The sequence below is a fragment of the Camelus bactrianus genome, chromosome 25 (genome assembly GCF_048773025.1).
Source record: "Camelus bactrianus isolate YW-2024 breed Bactrian camel chromosome 25, ASM4877302v1, whole genome shotgun sequence".
Taxonomy (NCBI): Eukaryota; Metazoa; Chordata; class Mammalia; order Artiodactyla; family Camelidae; genus Camelus; species Camelus bactrianus.
Window position 1 is genome coordinate 29,210,367 of NC_133563.1, and position 23,690 is coordinate 29,234,056.

The 23,690-nt window shown below is 40.5% G+C and overlaps 1 long non-coding RNA gene across 2 annotated transcripts in view; it reads right to left on the reverse strand.

The window, feature by feature from the left end:
- LOC141575039 (uncharacterized) overlaps nt 1-23,690 on the reverse strand; it is a 553,420-nt gene that overhangs the window by 21,727 nt on the left and 508,003 nt on the right. For both annotated transcript variants that reach the window (XR_012502283.1, XR_012502282.1), the window contains exon 5: nt 401-767. This is a non-coding gene — a long non-coding RNA (uncharacterized LOC141575039). The remainder of the gene's footprint in view (nt 1-400; nt 768-23,690) is intronic.

Consider the following 23,690-nt stretch of genomic DNA (forward strand, 5'->3'; position numbering starts at 1 on the left):
GTAGAGTTGGAAATACAGGTTATCATTACCTCCATTCCTCAGGTGAAGAAACCAATAGTCAGAGAAGTTAAACAGCCCACCTAAGGACCCATAGCCAGTTTACAACCACAGTCAGGTCAAAGGCAGAGGACGTTCCGACCTCTGCTGTGGACTTGGGTTTGGTGTTCTTCCTGCGACCTTTGCCAGTCTTACCAAGAAGACCTAATCTTCTAGAGCTGCTTCTCAGCTAATGGTGGGCACGTAAGCAGTCAAAATACCTTTTATTAAATGGACTTTTAACTCATGGTCCCTTACCAAGTTCCAGAATATGCTTAGAAGTTCAGACTCATCAAAAAGCACCCTGCCTGGCAAATAATATGCTCTCGGAAAAATGCCTATTGAGTGAATGGGCTAAACTTACTGTTCTCTCTGCTCTAGTCCTCGAGCTCTGATCTTCCCAAAACTTCTGCCCAGGCTAGTACAGGAGGCTCCTTTCAGGAGAAAGCCTGGGCACAGCTCCATGTAAGCAGAGGAAAGGAGGAACAGAAGGATGTTTCCATCATGTCCCTACTGAGAGAAATGCTCAGCACCTTGCTGATCCCTTCACGTCTGGGGAGTTTCACCAGCATAGATGACAGCAGATGAGATAGAGTCCGTATCTGAGGAGAAAGCCCCACCATCTTCGAGGAATCACCATGCCAATGAGGGGGAAGTGGGGCTTCCAAATTCCAGGGTGAAAAGGATCTTGAAGTTCTAGAATTATTCACAACCTTTCCTGTTTCCTCTCCCTGTTATGGAACAGATGGAAAAGGATTAGGGCCTGAACAACTTTGTTGGCATAAGTCACACAAGACACCTGCTATTAGCAATCTTGCGGATGAATCAGTGCCTTTTTCCCAGTCAGCAGCATCGAAGATTGAAGTTAATCTCTCTACTACTTGCTCTCATTTTTAAAGTGTCATAACTTTATCCATAGAATATCTGGGGTTTTAAAAAGATACTCATTCTGATTCCTACCTTTTGAATCATCAGATGCGCTCAATCCATGCAAATGCCTGAAAGACCCCTAAGCAAAACCAAATGGCAACACCCTACAAGAACAGTATGTTTATTCCCTCTTCCAGGGTCAGGCCAATCTGTATCTTTTGCTTTGTGCTTGTGCACATCTTTACAAACTACTGAAAGCTGAGCTTGGAGCTGTTCCCAACACATGTTGATATCAATCTATGCATTTGTGGTATGCCCTTCTTGGGTCCTGCTGGAAGAGTATTAGCATGAACAGAGTGTTTGGATGACAGCCTAGGAAGAAGTGAACTTCACCCTTCGCCACATCACATCTTGATTTGTTGTGCTGCGCCCTAACAACACTCAGAAGTCAAGTTCTTAACTTCTCCTAACAGAAACCTGTCTCCCTGTCAGGTAGGACTATGAAGTAAGGGAGTCAATTTGGATGACGGTCTTGGTCAAAGCTTTTAAGGACCACATTTGGCACATGATTTTGCCTTGCTACCTCCTGCTTATCCTTCAAATTCAGTTATAGAACCCACTAAGAAGCTGAGCTTTCACATTGAAAGCTCCCACTATTATGCTTAATGCCTATCAGTTCCACTAATTTACAATAACCTGCTTTCTCTGTCTCCATTGTAAGATTATTATCACCGATGATGTTGGTGTCCTACCCAGGTCCTCTGGGGTCCCTTTTACCTGTTGGATTATGTACCTTTCCCCCAGGTGCTGTGGATGTTCACAGCTCATCGCTTTCAATTGAAACTTCCTCCAGAGGATTCCTCTTGGGCTTTGAAGCTACTTCTCCTTAGAGATCCTGAGGTCATGATGCACTGTGATCTCCCCCATCACCACTTACATCAAGTCCTGACTTGAGGACAGAATCCAGGACAGATTCTCTGGTGCAATTTATGCTCTTAGTCTCTTCAAAGAATCAGGCTAGCCCTCATCTGAAACTACTTTCTGTAGAACCCCTGTCCTATCCTGTTTTCCTCATGCCCTTACATGAGAGCACTCCATCAATCAATCACTTGTATATGAATCCCTGTCTCAGGCTCTGCTTCTAGGGAGCCTGACCTAACAGAAGTATATAATCTCATTTAATTCTTATAACAACCCAAGAGGTAGGCATTAATAATCTGTCTGGAGAAACTGAAGTTCAGGGAGAGTAAATAACTTTGCAAAGTATGTAACAAACATTTCCCTATTCATACACCAGGTGCTCAGTAAATAGACATTAAATGATAATCTCAAATTTCCATTAATTCACCCAATAATCTTGAGCCCCAAGACCAGGTATTGGTCTGTGGTATGATGGGACAATCTAAAGAAGACCATGCCTTGGAAGCTAGACAAGTCCTCTGGGATAAATATAAAAAGGGGAAATTCAGACTTCTTAGAGAATTATCAATAAATGGGTGAAATGCAATGTCAGAAATCTGGCAGAAAGTGAAAGAGATCTAGCCATAGGAACAACAATCCTAGAATGGCATTTGAGACCTCATGAAGGTCTCAACAGAGCCTGGAAAAGTCCCAACTGTAGAGAAGCTGCCTAGGAAACTAAGACAGTGTATTGGGCTCAGAGGAATAAAGGAGAGACTGATTTCCTAAATGGCAGGGAACAAAATTTAGTTATCACTGTAGCAGTTGTGCCTAGTAGAGCACCTGGCATATCGTAGGTGACAATATTTGTGGAACAAACAATTTGAATGAGGACGGCTGCACTGTAAATTAAGCATGAGGCATGGTCATGGGTTTAAGAGTCCAGTTACTAAAGTTTAATGACCCGATTACACAGAAACATTGGCCAAGTTGACTTTTTAACAGAGCTTCCAGGCTTCTCCTGGGAAGGAAGTTATCCCTGGAGAGGAAGTGAAGCCACATCATCTCTGGATGGCTTCTGCTGGAGGAAGTTAAGTTGTTTCTGCTCAGAAGAACTCAGTGAGGGCATTCCGATGGCAAAGCAGTTTCTTTCTCTGGGACTCGCCATGGTTCATTTGTTAATCTAGGCGTTTGAACCAGATGGCTTTTCAGAATGTTACTTCTCCACAGGGGACGATAAGTTTGTTTTGTTTTTTGGAAAAGGGAAATAGAATGAGCAATCCTCAGCTACTGCAGATTCTAAATCAATTGCTTTTACAGACGTAACTTACATTATCTGAAATGTTACCTTTGCTGGCAGGGACTACTTTTCCCCACATCCTAGACGTTCAACATGTGTGTGTCAGGTCTGCTGAGAAGCTTTCTGTATTCTGCAGCACCTTAATCCCACTTTAACCCAAAATTGGATTAGCTGCCCCTCCTCTGAACCTCTGAACTCTGTGTAAACTCCCCGTGTTTGTCTCCACCACAGCACTTACTGTCCTACATTGAAGTCGTCTCTCTCTCTCTCTCCATGTATCCATCTCTTCCACTAGATTTTGAAATCCTTAAGGAGAGAGAAGTCTTTTTTTTTCCCCCAAACTGGGACGCCAGAAGGATGGGACTTAATAAATGTTCACTGCTTATTGTGTGAGTAAATAATTAAAACTGTAAAAACTCGCAGATCCATGGTAATGGGATAGAGCCATAAGGACTTTCTCTGTTCTAACTGCCATTCGTGTCTGGTTTTAGAGATAAAAATGCCTTGGAATTAAAGGGAAGGCTTAGTAAAGATTCAGAGCTCAGAAGTGATTGGGCTTATATAATAAAACCCAACTGTCTGATATAATTATTTCAGCATTTCAGTTCAGCTCAGTACTACCTTAGTGGGGCATTCTCATGGTCTGGAAAGAGTACCGACTTGCACGGAGTACAAGGGAAGAATTGAGAAAGGGAGAAAGTGGAGGGGCAGTTCAGGACCAGATCTGCAGTGCTCTTAGCTGCCCTAGTCAATAATTAAAGTGCACTGGACATTTTATATAAAAGGAAGTATTTACCACAAAATATGCAATCACAATTACTGCTTGAGTATCATTGTTGGCATCATAAAGAAATATCTTAAGGCTGGTTTTTTTTGGTATCTTGGATCTAATTTCAACGTGTGTGTGTAGCAGGGGGCAGGTTCCCACACCACCAGCAAGCAATTCTCAGGACACCAGCTGAGTGTTCTGTAATTCAACTCAATTTTAATACTATCTGAAGATAGTATCAGATTCCACAGGTTAAGAGTTAAGTCCTCCAAGACTGCCCCCTACTTCACACTCCAAGTCACAAGTCCAGGCTGTTACTTTTGCTTCTGACAAACTGGCTGTAAATCAGAGGTTTCCACAACCTTCTCCTAGGGCCCAATTGATTTTCTAAAGAGGCTCACAACTCAGAACCCCATTTACTCACTATAAAAGGGTGTAACTCAGGAACAGCCAGGCAGAAGAGACGCACAGGGCAAGGTCTGGGGAAAGGACGTAGAACTTCTATGTTCTTCTGGAGAGTGCCACTCTCCCCAAATCTCCATGAGTTCACCAGCTTGGAAGCCAGGGGAGATTCAGTCAAGTTGTTTAGAATCTTGTGCAAACTATGAGTGAAAGTAAGCAATTTTTACTTGTTACCACAGAGGTCAAAGACAACATCCTAAAGCCAGTAGGAGAAGAATGTTTATTGCTAACACTTACGTGGTATTTCTTACGCTCTTGGCACTGATCTAAGTGCTTTACATACAGTAGTACTTCTCATCTTCACAACAGTCTTACGTGGATACTAGCATTATCATCTCCATTTTGCACAGAGAGGTTAAGGTACACAGCTACTAGGAGAAAGAACCATATCTAAACCCACAAAGTTTGTCCACAGAGGCTGAGTAATACTGACTTGAGAGACTGAGGTTAGCTCTTAGGAAGAACTTATTTAACTCAAAATTTATTATAAGTTAGTGGCTCTCATTCTTTCAGCATGTAGGATCGTAAACCACTCTTTAACACAGTTTTGAGCATAAAATGAACTGTCATTCCTAGATGATTTGAAAGTATGGCTTGCAGGCAAATGCAATAAAGTTATAATGTGTGTTTCTTTTCTCCTTGTACATCTGTGCTTTTGTAGAGATCAAGGATCAAACATTTTACAGTATAGAATCCTTCCTGAAGGTAAAATGTCCATATTTCTATATAGAAGTTACCTTTACTAAGCGCTGAGAAATACAGGTAATCATAGGCATATTCCCAAAAGTTAAAGTGAGTGGATGGTCTGAGTATCAGCTAGTTTTGTAACGACTGTTTCTCACCTTTCAACAGTGAGAGAACAAAGGGCGCACATCTCATCTTGGGGCTGGGATGGCCCTGGTTGAGTGCCTTCTACAATTTGTGAATGAAGAACAGAGAGTATTGCTGTCCCCCCAAGTCCTACTAGGGTTAAGTTGTAACCCACTGCAGTCACTGACCAACCACTCTGATAGGAACTCAGGGTGAGGAACAGGATGAGTACAGGTTAGATATATATCTCAAGATGAACCCAAATTATTACACCTTCTTGTACATAGAAAAGCACCGGAAGCATTAACTAGAGATGTCTGTTCTTTGTGATTAATAGTAATCTTTTACCAAGATATATGCTTGACTGCATGCATTCCCTAGCCAAAAGTCGTATGTACACCGGCTTCTCTTCTGCCTCTTCAGAGCAGCTTCCTCAGAGGTAACTAAGTGGCTGTCTCCCATACTATAGTCCTCAGTAAGACCCTGAGTAAAACTGTAACTCACAGCTCTTATGTTGCATATCTTTTCTTTAGTTTAACAAATTTACATACAAAAGTTCACAGAAGCAAAGCCACTTTTATTAAACCTCACTGTGCAGTCAATTAGAATTTAAACTTAAATTTTTAAATAAAATAATTATTTCAATTTTCTTAATATGAAACTAACACTAACAATTTAATACTAGCAAGTTGTATTTTTTCCCAGTAGTCTTCTAACTTGCATTCATTTAGCAGTTCAACACTCATTTATTGTTTGCTTTCAATGGATGAGAGCTTTTCCAGGACTTGGAGAGCAACTGGATACAAGCAGATAAGGTCCCTGCTCATATGGAGCTCAAGTTGTAGAGAAGGGTAGTTCAAGCAAGAAGCTGTCAAATAAGTAAAATATTTCCAATAAGTATACAGACTATGAGGACAAGTAAACTAGGGTGAAGTGATGAGAATGGCAGAGACTGCTTTAGCTTGGGTGTTGAAGGGAGGCTGTTTGAGTGGGTGACATTGAAACTGAACTCTAAATGGCAAGGTATCAGACAGAGAGTTACCAGGGAGTGTAAGTTTGTTCAAAGGCAAAGAATCTGAATAAGCTGGCATGGGGAGAGTGATATGATATTGGACCCAAAAGGTGGGCAGAGGTCATATAATGTGTACTTTGGAAACCAGAATGAAGAGTTTGATGGGAAGCCACTAGAGATGTGTGCACGCATGCTGGTGTGTGTGTTGTGCTGCATGTATGTGTATGTGCTTTTATAAGGTTTGAGCTAAAACTGCTTTCTTTTTATATGTAAAAATAATGGTATAATAAGAACCTATGGACCATTGCTCCTTAAAAAAATGAAACATTGAAAATCCCTAAATCCATTTTGTTTCCCTCATGATCTCACTACTATAATTTTCTTCCCCACTTCTTTACTTCCATCCTTCCGATATATCATCCCTAAGCAGAGTTTGGTGACTTTCATCATGCTTGTCTTTATTTTTCTTTATATTTTAAAGTTCATATATATATGAACTCTTGAATAATTACAGTATTGGTGTGGCAAATTTTTAACATCTTCATACGTAGTATCATATTGCATGGTTTTTTCCTCAGTGTTATATTTGTGAGATGTATCCATGCTAATATACATATGTATTCCATCGTGTAGATGTGCAACAATTTTTTTTCCCTTCTACTGCTAATAGATATATTGGTTATTTCAAAATGTTCACCATCGCAAAACAGTGCTGTAATGAACATTCTGGTATGTGTCATTGTTTGAGAGGTGGTCCAAGGCAGTGATTCCCATTCTTTTTCAGTATGCATACAAATATTTATAAACATAACAATTCAGATGAGGCAGCCCATCCAGCTAAGGGGATTAGCATCTCAGCCTACCTGTAATCCATTAAGGCGTATGCTGTTGGCACTTTTCCTCTGCCGGATCTGTCAGTTACTGAGAGCTGTGAAACAATGTCCATTGGTAAGCATGGAATTGTCAAATCAATTTTGTCCATGTTTGCTTTTCATGTTTTGTGCTTATGATATTAGATTCATTGACATTTAGAATTTTTATATCTTCCTGGTGAATTGCTCCCTTTATCTCTAGACTATGATCTGCTTTGTCATTGGAGATTTTGTCAGCAGGGAGGGATATGATCTGAATCATGTCTTAAAATGATAATCCTGGCTGCTTTATGGAGAATGGAATGCAGGAACCAAGAAAGGGAAGAAAGGTGATCAATCAGGAGACTGCTAAAGCCATCTAGGGAGGGAGATAATGGCAGTTTGAACTAGAATGGTTGTCCTAAGGATGAAGACAACCTCAGGTCTGTGTTTTGTTTGGAGTTGATGGGATTTTCTGATTAATTGAATGTGAATGTGAAAATAAGAGGCAGACAAGGATAATATTTTGATTTTTGGCTTGAACAACTGACGGAAAGAATGACAGTGCCCTTATCTTCTGATACAAATGGCACAGTGTATTTTCCAAAACTGGTTGTAGCAATGCTTCCGTGCTCTTCTAGAACGTTGCCACTGCCTCAGGTAGAGTCTTTGGTTCCTTACTTGAACCTAATCAAGTTTCTGTGACCTCCTTGGCCGGCAGGGTGGGTAATGGCTTTATAGAAATGACGCTTTCCTCCGGGTGTGCCACTCTGCCTGCTCCTCCATGTGTTCACCAGCCCAGGAGGGCTCCAAACCCTGTCCTTTTGGGATGTTAGGGAGGCTTTAATTACATGTCATGGCATGATTGATTAATCATTGGTCACTGGAAATTGATTCAACCCCCAGCCCTTCTCCCCTCCCCAGAGATCACGGGAATAGGACTGACAGTTCCTCTGGTGACCAGCCCCTATCCTTAGGAGGTCTAGGGGGTAATTCCCAAAGTTACCTCATTAACATAACAAAAGACACACTTATCACTCTCATCACTTAAGAAATCTCAAGGGTTTAGGTGCTCTGTGCTAATGGGACAGACCAAATGCACATTTCTTACTATACATTATAATATCACATCCTCTAAACTCCATAACTTGGCAATGATTTAATAAAATAAACAGCAGTGGGTTTTTTTTTTTGTGACAATTATTTATTTAGTAGTTACTATATCTTAAATTCTTCCCACATATTCTCTATTTTGCAAATGTAAAATTTGGTGCTCAGAAAACACTGAAACCAGAATTAAGCAAGTTAGGTCCTTCTTGCTCCAGAGCCAGGACTCTCAACCACACAGCCTCTCACTCTACTGTTCTGAAGGAAACCCTGAATTCTCAGCACCCTCGGTTCTACAGAGGGAAAAGGGAATTAAGCACACGAAGATATGGAGATTGCTTCAAAGCTAGTAAAGTGATTGTACTAGGATTCAAATTCAGTTTCACCTGGTTCCAAATCCGGAGCTTTTCTCACTAATCCCTGCCATTTTGCTTAACCCCGGGCACTGTGGGAAGGGGCCCTGTTCTTCCACAGCTTCACTGACCCATACTCCTGACCTCTCCCAAATATTGACTCGAGAATACCTGCCTTTCCCTTTCCCTCTGACGTATTGCTCTCCATTAGATAAATTAGAGGCAGAAGAGAGTCTCCTTGTGACTTCTTTTGGGTCTCTTCCGTGGGACCTGCCTGCCTGCGGGCCTGGAAGCTCTCCTTCCTGAGGTCAGCTGACCAGTGTAGACTGCAGTTCTGTGAGGAGCACCCTGCACGTTCCGGCACTGTATCTGTGGCGGGGTCGGTGAGTTTAATCCAGCAGGAAAGGAGAAGAAAGGTCCATGTCGTGTGGCGTTCCGAGCCGTACTGCATACTCTGCCCTTGCTTTGTTAGTAACAAAGCTGATTTTTCAATTCCTCTTTTGTGTTTCAGTAAATTCAGAGGAAGAGAGACAATGCCAGTAGTCAAGTAAGGACTTGGGGGGTCATCAGCCATTCGCCATTTTTAGAAATATGTCTCTCTCAATGTTATGTAAAACTTGTAGGAAACTATTTGAGAGACTCTCTCTCTCTCCCCGTCAGTGTGTGTTGTAGCTCCTAAACCCCATCTGAATAGAAACTGTGGAGAGGCAATTGGGAGACAGGCTTTGAGTGCCCTAGGAACCCCAATACTGATGACCAGTCAGTTCCTGTAAAAATGTCAGTCCTCCTGGGTTAGTTTAACAAATACAAAAGTGCCAGTTAGGATCAAGAGTTTATTGACTAAGGAATGAATTTAATCTACAAAACCTGCTGGCTCTGGAATCACTATAATGGCCTAGACCTTCACTTAAGTGGTTGTGCCGGCAAAGCTGGGTATGCTGGAAGACAGTGTCAGAGAACTGAGGAGATGTCATGTCAGTGCCATCACCACTTATTTTAATTTCCATGAAACAGTTGATTCCTTCAAGCCCAACATAATTCCTTGTAAGGCTCCTGAGCCTGAACGAATGTGCATGACCACTCCACTGTGAGCATCATCTGTCAAAAGAGAAGATGAGGAACAAGTGAAATTAGACCATGGCTCTCTGGTTTCCCCTAAAAGCTGCCAGTGAATGAGAGCATCAGCTGCAGCAGGCCGGGCTAGCCGGGGATCTCATCCTTAACTGAACACTCCGCACCCAGGCCGTGAGGCACATCCTGTGAATAGGGATGACTCAGCCTCGACAGGTGTCTGATGGCTTTGCCAACCAACTGCCTGTCCCAATGGGCTGGAGCAGCAGCACATTCCTGATGGCATGCAAAGACTACGATGAATAGCAGGCTTGTGTCTCCTCACAGAGGGCTGGGATTGGGTTGGGGGCAGGTGTGAAGGGCAAACCAAAAGTGCATAAGTGCATATTCTCAATCCCAGTAGGATGTGCCACCAACTGGCACATCAACAGATTTTTAGTTTCTGAAATACCCCATGGTGGTTCTCTTCGATGCAACCTCTGAATCAACATCAACCATCAACAGGACTAGTTGTAGTAATACCTTACAAATGTTTCAGGTTTTAAAATTTCAAGTTAGTACATATTTATTACCCTATAAACAAACTTTCATGCTACACATGTGTTGATGTTATAATGGACATACTACACAGAAATAAACTAATGCTAAGAAAAAATGAATTCTCAAAGTCACATTGTTCATGCAAGAAGGAAGAGAGCAGAATCCAGGCCCCTTGATTCTCAATCCTGTTTTTTTCAATCAACCTATATTGTCAAAATATTCATTTAATCTTCAGAGACTCTTGGGAGAAAAGTTGAATTATATTGTTTTGAAATAGACTGAGCTGGAGTAAGTTCATTCACTTTTTTTTCTATTTTTTTTAGTTTATTCATTCAGTGGACTTAAGTATTGTACTCATGCAAATAGATTATCATCCTGGCTATTTATTATCCACAGGCGTTTCCTCAGCCAGCACTGTGGAAATCACTTGATTCCATGATGCTAAGTTGATACCTATTAGTGTGATCATATGGCTTTTCCTCAACCCCAATTAGCAGTGACTTTGATAAAACATGACTGCGTTTCTTATTCTCAGCTATTCCCATCATGAATTCTTATAGCAGATCCAGGACTGCTATGGTGACTCCATGATCATAGGCCCAGAATCCTCCTATCTTTCTGTTCTTCCATACTTCAGTCCCATTTGCTGATTTATCAGTCAAGCTTTTCAACTTCATCTTCAAGCTCATGGTTCAGTTCTAACTGAAATATTCACATAAATATTCACAAAACATTATGGAGGAGGAAGAGGGCAGAAAAGCATGCACTTCTTTCCCTTACAGATACTTGCTAGGAGTTACCAACACCACTTCCTACATCTGTTGGGTAGTGCTTCCATCACCACATCTATCTACAGAGAAGACTTAGAAATTCAACCTATAGTCGGGAAACCATATACCAGCCAACATTGGGAAGGTTTGTAACTGGGGGAGTCTTGGAGTTTGGATTTTGGTGGGTAACCAGCAGTGGCTGGGTCATCCAGTATAGCTGCTCAGCATGTGTGAAATAAAATGGAAAAGATAACACTGAAAGGCATAGGAAAGAAATAGATAATGAAAAGAATTTCAAGAGGCAGAAATAATAAAGCTAGTTTTTACTGAATATTTTCTAAGTATCATGCTCTAAAATAAATGCTCTATGAGTTTTTATCCTATCACTTTTAAAGGCCCTATGAGGTAGTTACTGTTTTCATAACAATTTATAGGCAAGGAAAGTAAGATATAAGCAAGTTTTTTTTCAGTTGCACAAGTCAGTTTTATCATCTTTGAAATTATGAAAGTAAAACTAGATAATCTATAAAACACCATGCAGTTTGGAAATTTTCCACTTTTCCAAAGTTTCCCAGTCCCTGATATATCCTCCTAACTAATTTTTTTCATCATTTACCAATTAGGAATTCTTTTTTAAAAATACGCTATATCCACACATATCTGTAAATGTAAATTACATGATATACCCTATGTATAAATACATCTATCCATCTGCCTACCTACCGACAATATACCAACTTTATTTAATCTGTATAAGATATAAGCAAATTAAGTCAATTGCCCAAAGTCTGCCAGCAGTGACACTGCAGAGCTGGGGTCCGTATCGGGGTCATCTGACTCCAAGGTTTTACTGTTAATTACTGCCCTGCATTGGCTCCCACATGATCCCATGAGCCTCTCCATGGACAGGCTCAATGTGATGCCTATTTTAGGGATAAAAGCACTAGAGGTGAAGAGGTATGTTTATACTCACACGGATAACAAGCACTAAAAGAAAATTTTGACCTAATACTTTCCACTATACTATGGTGCACAGAGAGTCATGTGTCAACAGCCTTAAAATCAATTTACAAAAATAACGAGATAATTAAGGGGGGAGTGGAAACCATTTGCACAGGGTCCTTCGTCTGTTCATTTCTCCGTGCAATCATGGCTTTCATCACCTTCACTGTCTTTGAACAGGGCTCAGTGGATGAATCAATATGTGGGTGACAGGCTTGAAGTAGATCGATTGTTTTTGACTTGATTGATTGTTCAGTGATGGAACTGTGAAGGCTTCCTTTGATTGACCTTGTGAAACCAGGCAAAAAAGACTCCTTGGGACCACCTAAGTATTCCAGCCTTATTCAAAGTATGGTTCTCAATGATGCATGAGGAGAGACACATTTTTTAAAAATCTCTGGAGCAGAGGTGGAGGGGAGTAGGAGGAGTTTGGAAAGATAACTTATAAGAGCTTTATTTCATCACCAAGTTAGCTGTGGCATTTAATTACTTTTCAGATTTCAACTAACACTAATAGTGGCTTTGATGGTATTTTCTGGTTTAAAGAGAATGATGGATATTAAAACACATAAAAAAGCATTGATTGGCTTTGCTCTTTGGTGACTATAGACCCATGAGACCAGGGTATCTTTCCGTGACTCATATCATGCATGTGCTCACAGTCCAGGACTGAAAGAGAACTCGATTCTCAGTGAAACTGTGGCATTTTGCAAAGTGATCGTCTTTTGGAAAGACGGGATAAAACTAACACCTTTCACTGAGTGACAATGACATGTATTTCACTTTATATAACATCATCTCGTTTGATTGTCAGAGCCACCCCACAGCATATGTTATGTTCCCCATCTTACAGATACGGACATGGAGCTTCAGAGGTGGTGTTCAATCTCACAGAACTTTTCAGAAGTTAACACTGTTTCTCAAGGACTCTCCAGGATAAGAACAGACTCTCTTTTCTTTATATTTTTGGGCAGATAATTCAAGAAAATGAAACAACATTATTGAACTAGAAAGAGTGTTTTGTCTGGGGGCAAACTATGCTCAGAGATTGAGATTGTCTTGGCCAAAGTTTTATTCAACACAGGTTCCCTGAAGGAATTATAGTAATTTCACAAGCCAATAGCATACAGTATAATGTCTCTTAATAAGCCAATTCAGAAATATCGTACTCCAAGTCAATGATAAATTAACCATGCTGTTGTTCTGGGCAAGGAGAGATGGAAGGAATAAAGCCCAAATTTAGTTCAACTAAGCTCTGCTACCTTCTGTGAGTCGGTTCTCAGGAGAGACCACATAGGCAGCCGAGAGCTGATGTCCAGCTGCCTGTACAAAAACGGAAGTCCCTCGTTGCTAGAGACATTGCTCGGGAACAGAGGCTCTGGTGTTGGCAGCAAGGTGATCTCCTTGAAGGCGCCACTGCACGGTTTTCACCCCTGCTGAGCAGAGTCACTTTGCCGAGGCAGGAGCTAATGCCCCAAGGTCTTCAGAGAGCCATTTAGATCAGCAAAGAGTCACCTTGCCCAGACTGAGCTCTCTTGGTCTGTCCCTACAAACTAGGTATTTACGGACTGAGTGTCCCCTGGCGATGGTTGCATCATCATACATTCTTACATTCTTACTTCATACATTCATACAGCGGCCCTCAGCACCTGGGCTACTGACACAGTTTCACTTTAAATCAGAACAACTTCACTTGTAAATACAACTTGATTTTTGTCATAAACAAGTGGATTTGAAATCATATCAAACCACTGCACAGCAAAGAATAGCAGATACGGTAGAATGAGGGGGAAAAGTACAAAAGAAACACACACTCTATCTTCAAGATGTTTATTATAGAAAGACATTTTAGCTTTTTCAGTCTTTGAAAATGATGTGTGTGATTGTTTGGTACATGGGTGTGGCAGCTGGTGAGAGCACGTCGCAGAAGACAAATGTTTAGCTGACAAACTGTTTCCACGGAGGATGTTTGCAGTATAATTTACATATTTGTAATGTACTAATTTCAAATGAGTCTATGCACTTTGTTAGAGCACTAACAAAAATTGGTCTCATCCTATAAAATAGCTTCCTCTCCCTCTCTACTGCGGCTTTCACTACTGCTTGATGGGTTTCAATTCAGCTCAGTGGGTTCCTTCAGACACCTGGTGTTTTGTGGACCCCGCCCTTTGCAGATGAGATTTGATCTCTGACTTCCAGGGGCTTCCACTTACATTATCCACAGTTACTGCTATTTAAAATATTGACAGTGAAAATTAGTGTTGAAATGTTAATTCTGTTTATTTTTCAGTACTCAAGCCATCTGTTTTCAACACAGATAAGAATACAACATAAAGACAAGTACACTGAAGACACACTCACACACACATACGCCTACACACTGGATCCCACCAAAGAAAGGTCAACACTGTTAGCTTATAATGCAGAGTGGCATTCATATACATTTATGTGTGCTTATTATGTCTAAAATAGTTTTTCAGTTTCAGCACTACTGATCTCTGGGGCCAGGTAATTCTTTGTTGTGGGGGCTGTCCTGTGCATCACAGGCTGTTTAACCCCATCCCCAGCTTCCCCCCATTAGACGCCAGTAGCACCACCCTCTCTCTACCACCAGCTCTAACAACCAGTAACATCTCTAGACATTGCCAGATGTCCTCTGGGGACCAAAATTGTCCCTGGTTGAAAACCACTGGGGCCAAAATCCATTAAATATACCGTTTCATCAGAACAGCAGCAAGAGGTAACTATTATTTTTACTTCATTTTATAGCAAAGGAAACATGATCAGAAAGGCTTAATGAATTGGGTTGGGTCTCTTCAGCTCTGAAATGGAAGAGCAGAGGTTTAAATACAATTGTGACTGCCTTCAAATGTCTCTTTTTCACTCCCTTTCTCTTTTTCATTTAGAAGAATTAAATAACAAAACATACTATTATGAAACCTGCCTTTCTCAGTGTTTAACAAGGTATTACATGCATCCTTCTATGTAAATCAATATAGATCTAAGTCATTATTTTTAATGGTGACATGGTATTCGTGGTGGGATGCTCATTATTACTTTAAGTAGTTCTTCACTGTTGAACGTTTATGCTGCTTCTCACTTTCAAATATTACAAATAATACTCTAAGGAACAGCCTTCTACTGCATTTCTTTTCATTATTCCATTAATTGAAATTTTAGCAAGGCATTTATTATTACAAATGTGAAATTTCTGGTGTATTTCACCTGGGAAAGGTGATGCTACTAGTATTTTTATCAGGATGGATAAGAGCAGTAGAACAGAATTATCCCAAGAAAACTGATACCTATTCTTATCCAAGTTACAGTCACTTTTCCAAAATTAGCACATATTAACAAAATGTTTTTTTTCTGTTATTTAGATTTGTGTTTTTGGTCCAAGAGATCACAGAATTTTCCATAAATTCAACATGACCTTCCCAGGAAATAAAGCAATTTCTGCCCAAATAAGGAATGTGGGAATCTAAACTATAATTTTCAAGTTCCAGGCACACAGTTGATCTCATAATTGAATACTGCTTCCTTTCAGAAGTATCCACTTTTTTTCTGTCTGGGATTGAGTGATTTTACATATCCTATTTACTTTTCTTTTTTTCCCCCTCCTATTTACTTTTTTAAATGTCTCTGATTTGTTGGGACATGGAAGTACACCTCTATTTTTTATGATTATTTATTCTATTCAACAATTATTGAAAATTATGCCAGGCAGCACGCCAGATTCTGAGATACAGATATGCCCAAATTTTACTGAGTCTCAAAAGTCTGTGTACAAAATACAGTTTTAAAACACAAAACATTGTTTCCTTGTTCTTATGCCAGTCTATTTGCACTGGACTTCAGTTCTCTGAGCTAACGTGCCTTCATCGTCCTGCTGCAGGGAAGCCCTGTCTCGCCATGCTGCTCCCACGGTCATCCATAGAAAGGATAATGTCTCTTCACTGAAAATCCATGTCAAGCATCTTCTATGTTTTGAAGCCTCAAGTGTCCCCCTGAGCACGCCTGTTCTGTGCTCCAGTCTGGGCAGTGTATCTGTTAACACGCTTATCCCTGTGGCAATTATTTGCTTACTATCTTCCAGATAGAATGTGCATTCCTTGAGTAACAGGCAAGGTAGTATTCAGCTTTGTGTCCCAAGAGCCTGGCATGGTGTCCAGGACAGGATAGGTGCTCAGTAAATTCTTACTGAGTAAATGATGGGAGTGCAAAGGGCAATATGTGAGTATATTTGGCCTTGCTTATATAATGTCTCTTCTGTTTCCCCCAGAGGGCAGATAGAAAGGGTAATTCATCCTGGAACAGCAGGGCCAGTACTAAGAGAACTCATCTGATGGTAAGGCTGCCCTCCTTTTCTTCTTGGAGGAACTAAACCTTAATACCCTGGAGGGCATACAGATGTGTACAGTCCCTCCAGTGACACGGACTGAGAAAATAAGATGGGTGTGAGAGCTCAGGACAGTCTTCCTGGGTTTAGATAGTTTTGGATTTCCAAAAGGGTCTACTTGGATAATATCTGGGAAGCCAAGATGCCTTGTATGGTTGATGAAAGGAATAGGCAGAACCAGGTAAACGGATGCTAACCGATTGTTACGTATTGAGGAATTTTGTGAGCTAGTTGTGAACATCCTAGCAGCTTGAAATCAGCCATAGAAGGAGCATTTACACCCTAGAAATTAGCAAACACTACAAATCAGGGTCTTCCCCACCCCACCAAAGTTAGTCAGGTTCCTATCACACCGTTGCCTAGTTTTAAGCAGCAGTCTCCAGCTTTCATCTTTAAATAATCCTTTACTGGTTGCAAATCTTTAATAGCTGCAGCTAAACAAGCAAACAAAAAACACTGATATAGGTAATGACCAACAGTTCAGTGAAAGAGAAAGGGAAGAAAGTTATTTCTTAAGTGAGTTTCATATAGTACGTCTAAATGGCATGTATACAATACAGTAGATAAAGGTAAAGAACATGGCATTTGAACTAAGAATCTCTTTTGAAAAGTTATTAGCTCTGAGCCCCAGTTTCCAGATCTGCAAATAGGGCTACATAACTAACAACTTCAAACGCCTGACTCTGAGTATTTAACAAGATAATACACACAATAAGAAAATAACCATTTCTTGAACATATACCATAGGAGCTCACATGAACAGATGTTGTTTAAGGACTGCCATTCCTAATCTGAAGCCCAAAGGACCAGAATTTTCTTTGAATTCAGAGATTTTTAATTTTTAACAAGGTAATATAATTCAAATATTGTGTGTATATGCGTGTGTGTGTGTGTGTTTTAACTATCCCAGAAGGATCTGGGACAGCTCTCTTTAACCAAAAATATTAAGTTTTCCTTAGAGAAATGCGTAAAGACTCATTCTAAGTGAGAGTAAGATATATTATGAACAGCCTCACACCAAATTTAGTTATCAAGAGTCTGCAATAAACTACAAAAATACTTTGAGTTTTCACAGCCTTTGGGATTTTGAATTGTGACTGGGGGTTTTGACCTGTATCGTCAACGTTGTTAGTTGGCTATGCCCAGTGGTATGATTTCATAGCCAGTATTTTCTGGGGAATTCTGACTTCAGAGAGCCAAGGATATTTTTCCCCTAAAGCATCAGTATGGTTTAGCTTTGTCTCCCGTACTGGCTTTTACATCCTGAATTGATATAAAGATACTTTGTGGAATCACCTTGATCTTTTAAAGAATTGCTGCTCAAATGCACTGCCAGCCTTTGCTATGGAGTATTTGAAAGCCATCGTCAGTCTAAATGCTCTCATGAGACATTCCTTTTCCCTTTTACATACTTTGTCTTCAAGGATTCAAGTTTTTACATTATGGGCTTCCTCTGTCTCCCAAAACTATAAAAATAGGAGTCTTCTTCTATATTTCATTTGCTCCAAAGGTTGAGGTGACTTTTTTGCTATGTTTCTATGGGAGAAAGTTTCATTGCAAGTCATGAACTTTAAATGCACAACCCTCTCTTTTGCTGAAGAGACAGCAGCCCAAATTTCTACCTTTTGACTCTACAAGACATGACATTCTGTCTTACGGTTTTTTTTAACAGGCTAATGACTTGGACATTTCTGGAGTGGATATGATTATATTTGTTGATTGGGTTTGTTAAAAATGCACTCATGTCTGGCCTCTGCTAACATGAACATAAAGTACGTTGCAGACATTCATGGTCCTGATAGACTGCCTATTAGGACATTAAGAAGCAGATGTGATTAAAGAGATGTGTACTCTGTACCTTACAGGCAAAACCACTCACACTGCTTTGGATTAACTGAATGTTAAGGCCTGCAGACTTGAGCCCTTCTAGGCAGACAGCTTTCCCTCCTTCTTCTCTAGACTAGTAACAACAACACCACCTAAGTGGCTAACCTCTGTTACTGCAAAGACTCGTTCTGCTCCGTGTTGTTGTGCCAGGCACTTTGCTAAGCGCTTTATCCACTCCTCTTTTTAACTGGCTTGACAACACTTAGAACGATTATTAGCTTTTTGCATAGGTGAGGAAACTGAGGTTTATCTATTTAAAAGCAGGATACCTCTAGTGAAGAAGTGTTTGTTGAAATGAAAGAGAAAGAGTAAAAGGGAACTAATGTTAAACTAATACTTATTATGTTCTAGACATTTTTATAGAGATGGTGTCAGTTGGTATTCAGAGCAGCTCAGAAAATATATAATCTACTCCCCAAGTGAGAAAACTGAAGTTTGGAGAGATTAAGTAGATCGAAATTATAAGCCCAGTATACGGGAAAGGTCAGAGGCAAATCTTTGAGTCTGACTGTAGGGACTAGTTTTTACGATCACATAATGCTGTCTGCCAGTTGGGTACCATGCTTGGGTGGGACGATTAATAATCTCTGCCATACAGCAGCTCATGATCTACGTTGGGAAGCAATCTGTATACACATGACTAATACTAGGGAGAAGACAGAAGTACTTAAAGTATGTTCAAAATGTGCGTTTGAGACTTTGGGGGAAAGATGCTTCTCCCTGTCTTCTTCCATTTGTATGTCTTCCATTTGACATAACTCTCCTGGTCTCTCCATTTTTTTTTTAGAACATAGCAAAGAATGAACCCTCATTAGAAACAAAAGAACACTACTTTGGAGTGTGTATTATTATTTATAATAAGAAATATATATATTTGATTTTCATCCCCATTTCTGGTACAAGAGCTCCTAAAATCTTTGAAATTTTCTAAGTGATGAGAGCAATAATGGTGTCTTGTTATGTTCATGAGGTGACTTTTGGAATGCCCCTAGATCACCTGAGAATGGAGGTTGGTCACCAGAGGAAACAACCATGTGTTTAGAGGGTTGCAACTTTCAATATCAACCCCCTGACTTCTGGAGATGGAAGAAGGGCTGAAGGTCCAGTCAATCAACAATGGGCAAGGATTTAATCAATCATGTGTAAAACAGAGAATATTGCTCACCATCCAGTTCTACAAGGATTAAGTCATTAGCTGCTGCAATTGCTGACCCTGAAAGGAATTCAGGATAAAAAAACAGGTTGAGGCACTGTGTGCTTGGAAAAACAGGCCCCTTAGGTAGAGATATATCAACAAAAATACTAATGAACCCAGCTTCTTGAATCTTCCCATACACAGAAAATGCACTGAAATGATAGTAACTGAGATGCCTGTTCCTTGTGACTAGCGGTAACCTTTGACCAAGATGTATACTTGACTGCATGTATTCCTTAGCCAAAATCACATATATAAAACACACACGCATGTATTTGTCAACTTGAAAAAAAGCACAGTGTAAGAGCTGTGAGTAGTTTATTCAGTGTCTTACTGAGGACTATAGCAGGGGAGACGGCATCTCAGAGAGCTCTGAGCAATTGTTTCAAGGAGGTAAGGAGGGATGTCAGTATGTTATGTGATTTTGCTGAAGGGGATGTGTAATGAAGACACATCTTGGTAGAATGTTGCTGCTAGTCATGAGGGACAGATATCTTAGTTAATGATTAGTTAGTGCTTTTCTTAGTTTAGTGCTTTTCTAAGTACAGGGAGATGCAAGAATCCAGGTTCATAAAATACTCTGGAAAATGTCTACTATCTGAAGGGTTGTTCTGCCAGGTTTCCCAGAGCACACAGCACCTCATTCCTGATCTTGGCTCTGAATTCCTTTCAGAGTGTACTGAAGGTCAACAACTGCAGTGGCTAATGACTTAATTCTCGTAGAACTGGGTGGATAGGGACTTTATTTAGTTTGCATGCTGGCCTGTACCCTGACCTCTTCAAAGAGGTTCTATCAGAGCTACTGAGAGGCTGTTTCCCAGGCTCTAGTTCTCAGTAAGACCTTGAATAGAACTCAACTCATAGCTCTTACGTTGTGCACTTTTCTTTTGGTGGACACATGTCATGCCATGTAACTAAAGCCTCCATAAAAACCCAAAAGGGCAAGGTTCAGAGACCTCCTGGATTGGTGAACAGCTTGAGGTGCAGGGAGGGTGGCACTCCTGGAGAAAACATAGATAGATGTTCTGTATCCTTTCCCCTTCCCTTGTTTCATGCATCTCTTCCACCTGGCCACTTCTGAGTTACATCCTTTTACAATAAACGATGCTCTAGTAACTAAAATATTTCTTGGAGAGTTCTATAAGCTGCTCTAGCAAAGCAACTGACCCTGAGTAGGGGGTTGTGGGAACCTCTGGTTTATAGCCAGGCAGTCAGACGCGCAGCAACAACCCGGACTTGCAACTGGTATCTGAAGTGTGTGTAGGAGGGCAGGTTTGCAGGCCTGAACACAGAACTGTGGGAACTGATGCTCTCTCCAGTTGTGTAGTGTCAGAATTGAGTTGAATTGTAGGACACCTGGCTGATGTCCTAGAATTGTTTGGTGGTGTGTAGGAAGCCCCCTGCCCCCGCCCCCCGCACACACACATACAAGTTGGAATTAGTTCTAGGACACAGAAGAGTAGCACAGATGTACTTTTATATCTCGACTCAGATAGGACAGCTGAATTCAGTTTTGTATTTCAGAACTGTGTTTTAGTTTCCTAATCTGTAAAGTGAAATCATTTAACCTTTTAAAAAATATGTATATACTGCATATATAAAATTTATATTTATAATACATATAAATATAAATGTGAATATATACAAATTGATAGTACTGTATACAAATGAAATTCACAGAACACAGTACCTTACCAACTATTCTCATACTCCAACATGACATCCTTTTTAATATAAACTTAATTTTAGAATAGTTTTGGATTTAAAGAAAAATTACAAAGATATTACAGAAGGTTCCCATACACCCTTCATCCAGTGTCTCCCATTGTTAATGTCTTACCTCACCAGGATACATTTGTTAAAACTAAGTAAACTGCTTTGGTAATTATACCATTTCAACCATAAACAGAAGACTGCTCACATTTACTGAGTGTTTTCTTCGATGGGACATTGCCCCAAACACTCATACTAGACTAGCTCATGGAATCTTCACAACAGATTTATTTGATATAAAGTGTCATCTAAAAACCCCATTGTAGCTGGAGAGGTTGTGGAGAAAAGGGAACCCTCCTACACTGCTGGTGGTAATGCAGTTTGGTGCTGCCACTATGGAAAACAGTATGGAGATTCCTCAAAAGACTAGGAATAGACTTACCGTATGACCCAGGAATCCCACTCCTGGGCATATATCCAGAAGGAACCCTACTTCAAAAAGACACCTGTACCCCAGTGTTCATAGCAGCACTATTTACAATAGCCAAGACATGGAAACAGCCTAAATGTCCATCAACAGATGACTGGATAAAGAAGCTATGGTATATTTATACAATGGAATACTATTCAGCCATAAAAACAGACAACATAACGCCATTTGCAGCAACATGGATGTTCCTGGAGAATGTCATTCTAAGTGAAGTAAGCCAGAAAGAAAAAGAAAAATACCGTATGAGATCGCTCATATGTGTAATTAAAAAAAAAAAAGAACATAAATACAAAACAGAAACAGACTCATAGACATAGAATACAAACTTGTGGTTGCCAAGGGGGTTGGGGGTGGGAAGGGACAGACTGGGATTTCAAAATTTGTAGATAATGACAGGCATATATAGAATAGATAAACAAGATTATACTGTATAGCACAGGGAAATATATACAAGATTTTGTGGTAGCTCACAGTGAAAAAAATATGACAATGAATATATGTGTGTTCGTGTATAACTGAAAAATTGTGCTCTACACTGGAATTTGACACAACATTGTAAAATGACGAACTCAATAAAAATGTTTAAAAAAAAAAAAAAACCCACTGTACAGATTAAAAGATTGAGTCTTAAGAAAAAACCTATCCAAGATCACAGATTTCAGAAGGGAGATGCTTGGATTCTAGCTTGTGTCTGTTGACTCTGGGACTTTTGCTCTTGGTCCTTGCACCACCTGGACTTCTCATCTTTCCTAAGAGGTTGGGTGGAAGGAAGGACAAAGTGACTGGAGCCAGGAGACCTGGACTGTCAGGCCAGATCTGGTGCTAATGTCAAGGGACATCTTGAGTAAGTTACTTCCTATCTGGGTCTCAGTTTCAACTCGGTAAACTAAGATGGGCTGGAACTAGATATTCCAGTGGGTCTCTTCCTGCCTCTAGTCTGAGATGGTGTAGTGTAATGAAAGGACTGTGAAGTTTGGGGTCAAACAGACCTGGATGGGAATCCCTTCCTAATCCCACTTAAAATCTCTATAGTCTTGAGCAGTTTATTTAATTGGCCTATTCTTATTCACAGCTATGAACTGGGCACCTATTTTGTGCTAGAGATAATATTTCTCTGGGATAAACACAAGGATCAAATCCATGCCTTCATGGATTTATGATCTAGTGGAAGAAAGAGAGAAATGCTCACTTTTTCCCTCTGAAAACAACTGAGATGAATAATACCCACATTATAGAGAAGTTTAATACAATTCAATAAAAATTCATGTCCAAGTACACTGCCCGGCACATGGCCATTGTTGTGCCTTGTGAACATTGGCTGAATGAAGTCTCAGTGGATGTTGTCCAGGGAAATGCTTGGAATTGTTTCCTCGGCTATTGCGTTCTATTGTGTGACCTAAAGGGTTTTTTCTTTTTTTTTTTTCTGCCTTCTTAGTCTTCACAAGGGTGGATCTCATGACTGAGTTGATTCCTTTTATTTTTATCTGAAGCCGAGGCTCAGATGGACCCAGGGGTTGAAACAAAGATGTGTGTCCAACTTTGCAGATCAGGGCTCTGAGTGCCACTCAAGAGCCTTGAGAAAAGGAGGATGGATTGTTGTGGCCCACAGAGGCAGGGAGCACTTCATGCAGGGGCTGGAGCTGGAAGGGCAGAGCACAACAGAGTTGTGGTTAAACTGCACAGAGGGCTGAGAGGCAGAGGGAAAGGATGAGCAGATGAAAAGATGACCTTCACTACCCACTGGCTGGGTGATCTTAGAAAATCTCTCATCCTTAACCCCCTTCCTTGGTGCGCTTTGAGAACTGGGTGTTCACCTTTATTGTAGCACCTGTCGTTACTTAGGTCATCTACATTTCTTCCAGTTGGGTGAGTTATGTCTATATCCTTGGCCTTTATCCTAGTCACTTATGACTTGAACTGCATCAAAACTCTTTTACACTAAGCAAAACATTTCTGCCTTTGCCCTCCTGATCTAGATACTGTGGATAGAGTAATCTCAAATGGCAAATATAACCTCATACCCCCTAACTTACCACCCTTCAGGGGCTTCCCACAATTCCTGAGGTAACTAACAGAATTCCTAGCATGAACTTCTGAGTCTTCTCCAGGCTTATCTTACTCTTTCCTTACTCCCCAAACTTCAGCCACACTGG